This window comes from Lactuca serriola, chromosome 4, assembly GCF_051521515.1.
Source record: "Lactuca serriola cultivar US96UC23 chromosome 4, Lser_US96UC23_V15, whole genome shotgun sequence".
Taxonomy (NCBI): domain Eukaryota; kingdom Viridiplantae; phylum Streptophyta; class Magnoliopsida; order Asterales; family Asteraceae; genus Lactuca; species Lactuca serriola.
Genome location: NC_136411.1, coordinates 362,118,193 through 362,121,308, shown reverse-complemented (window position 1 = coordinate 362,121,308; position 3,116 = coordinate 362,118,193). Strand labels below are relative to the sequence as shown.

General features: G+C 38.2%; 1 long non-coding RNA gene across 1 annotated transcript; it reads left to right on the top strand.

Annotated features, from left to right (window-relative positions):
- Positions 1–1,800: 1,800 nt before the first annotated feature.
- Positions 1,801–2,915, top strand: LOC145097636 (uncharacterized). The gene is made up of 2 exons (XR_013704442.1): positions 1,801–2,291; positions 2,371–2,915. It is a non-coding gene; the product is annotated as an uncharacterized LOC145097636 (long non-coding RNA).
- Positions 2,916–3,116: the final 201 nt, after the last annotated feature.

Below are 3,116 nucleotides of genomic sequence, written 5' to 3'. Positions count from 1 at the left end.
TAAATTAAACCTACCATAATGATATTAATTTCAAATTTTAAATTTTAAATTTCAATTTCAATTTCAAATAAATTTACAGTTTAAACCTTTGTGTTTAACATTTTGTTATAATTAACCTGTTTAGTATACGGGTCTGATAACTAAACAATAATTTTAATTTATTTATTTTTTGCATGTTTTTTTCTCATAATTTTTATTTATTTCAAATTTCAAATTTAAATAAACTTCTCATTTAATCGTTTCTATTTAATATTTTGTTTTAGGGTAAATTACACCATCCGTCCCTCATGCTGGTGCCAAAAAGCACGTTTAGTCCCTATTTTCAAAAATTAACTCGGACCGTCCCTCATATATCTAAAATTTGCACGCTTCATCCCTCATTAGTTTGAATTTGCATGTTGTATCCTTTGGAAGACATAAAAAGACTATTTTGCCCTCACTATTTTAATTTTAATTAAATTATAATTAAATTTGTATTAAAATAAAAAGAAAATAAAATAAAATACCCCACCCCTTCCCTTTCTCTTTCCCCTTTTCCTTCTACATTCCCTTTAAATCACAATTCACCGGACCACCACCACTCTTTTCACCTCCGAGATTCCCACCATCACCGCTTTATTCACCTCCAACCACCACCGCTCTAAACGTCGCCGGAGAAGAAGATCGAGAACCCACATGTCCCAAAGAAGAAAAAAGATTCAAATCGGAACACCGAAACGCCACCAACACCCACAAACTTCATCTTCCTCCGGCGAACATCATCTCACTGACCTCATCTTCCTCCGGTGTGCATCAAGAAACTCTTCTCTCTTCTCTGAAAGATTGACACCAGCACATACACACAGACTCTCAATCTCCCTCAACTTCGTTGAACAACTCACATCGTCGTCACCTCCTAAACTCTCTCTGATCCACCATCCTATCTCCCAAAATCAAACCCTATAACTTAAAGCTACAGACAAACCCCACCACCCCATCGGTGGGTTTGGGTGGTTGTAGAAGCCGTTGGAAACAAACTCCATCTCCGTCAGAAACATCCTCCTCTCTCCCTTTCCGGAGATAACATCTTCATCACCGCCGACATTTGGTCTCACCCTTTTTATTTATCCTTCTCTCTTTTGAACCAAATCTCCAAGGCCATAGCCTTAAGCTTTGTTATTCACAGTGACAATGATTGAAGCATTGTAAATTTCCAAACCACAAATCGAACTAAGAAGAGGAGAGATCGGAGAGACTGAGTTCCAAACCACAAAATATACCTAAGGGGATCGACACTAACTATTTGTCGCCTTCATGGGGGTGATTGTCGCCATCGACGACTCTATTTCTGTCGCACCGGCATACACAAATTGAGCATCGATGTGGATGGTTTGTTCAAGGGGATTTAACCTGAAACCGGTTTCGTTAGGGTTTAATCCAGGTGATGTCGCTGCAATTTAACGTTTGCTTTGGGTTTATTCCATACAATTTAGGTTTGTTCCAGTGGAGCAACAGAAGTTGAGAGAAAGGAAGAGGTGTTGCGATGGTGGAACCTCTGATATTAAGTCTAATTATTAAAAAAATCGAAAAACTGATAAAGAAATAAAAAAAATGAAAAAAGAAATTATTAAGGGTAAAATAGTCATTTTATGTCAATAGGGACTACGCATGCAAGAAAAAACAAACATAGGGACGGTCCGAGTTAATTTTTGAAAATAGGGACTAAACGTGCTTTTTGACACCTGCACGAGGGATGAATGGTGTAATTTACCCTTTGTTTTAATCAACCGTATAATATACGGGTTTCACAACTAGTTAAAAATAAAGATAAACAAAAAATGGGCCCGCCACCACCACCACTTACCATATACCCTAATCCTACCTAGACCATTCAATCATCATCAGTTCATCTTCTTCAGATGGGTTGTCGGTATGGCTTCACTCCACCTACATATGTGTATTGGAGTCCACCAGAAACAATCTCTCTCTCAAGTTCTGATGTCGCCATCATCTTTGCACCTCCCTGTATCAGATTGTATCAGATCTGAACACCTCCATCAATGGAACTACAGTGCCGCCACGGCCATACCTGCAACTCGTAGATTGGTCGGAGAAGATGAAAGGGGAGGGGAAGGACATGGGTTCAAGTGGAGCCTTTTTTCGCACCGAGTCTCCTTTTTCTTACTGATTTTGTTTTAGATAAAAAAAAAAAAGATAGAAAACGGGAAGGAGAAAATTTTCGGGAAACGTTCTTTGAATGCTCCTCTGTTTTTTCCGGAAGTGTGTTCTGGAGAAGAAGACCACCACCATATGTAGGATTTTGACTTCGATTTCAGTCTCTGAAACCATTTTTTATTTCGTTTTTTGGAACTAATTTCAAGTTTTTTTTAGGTTTGGTTTGGTTTGGTGCTCTTTACAGGTGGTTGTTGGAGGTAAAGGGTGGTGGATGCTGGAGGCAAAGGGTGGTGGTAGCTAGAATTGGTCGGAACTCTTCATCTTCTCCGATGTTAACTGATGGGTGGTGTCGGAAAAAAGTGTCTGGTGAAGAAGGGATAGATATGGTGAAGAAAGGGATAGATAGGAAGGGAGAACCAGAGTGTGACGTGTATGGGTTTTTTTTAGGATTGTTGGGTTTTTTTCGTGGTAGGTGGCTGGAGATGGTATAACCGGAGGTCATTTCATAGTCGGAGATCGGTGGCCGGAGATGGTGGCTGGTGGTCAGTGACTAGCCGGAGAGTATAAGGTCGTTCCTGAAACATTAGAGTGGTTGGGTTTGATTGGTGTGTAGGTGTTTGACCGTTTTTTTTATTTTTCTAATATAAATTAGAAAACAAAGTATAAGTAAAACAAAAAATAAATAAAAATGGTAAAATAGTCATTTTATATTTGTCGGGACGGTCCGAGTAAGAAAAAACCATTATAGGGACGGTCCGAGTTAATTTTTGAAAATAGGAACTCAACGTGCAATTTAACACTTGAAAGAGGGACGAATCGTGTAATTTACTCTTTTTATGCAGGAAATAAACACTAAAAGAATTAAAAATAAAATATTTTTGGCTTATTTTCTTTATAACAATGCAAAAAATAGCTTATGGTGGATGATTCTAGAACGTTGTGGATGTGTCTAGTAAGTATAT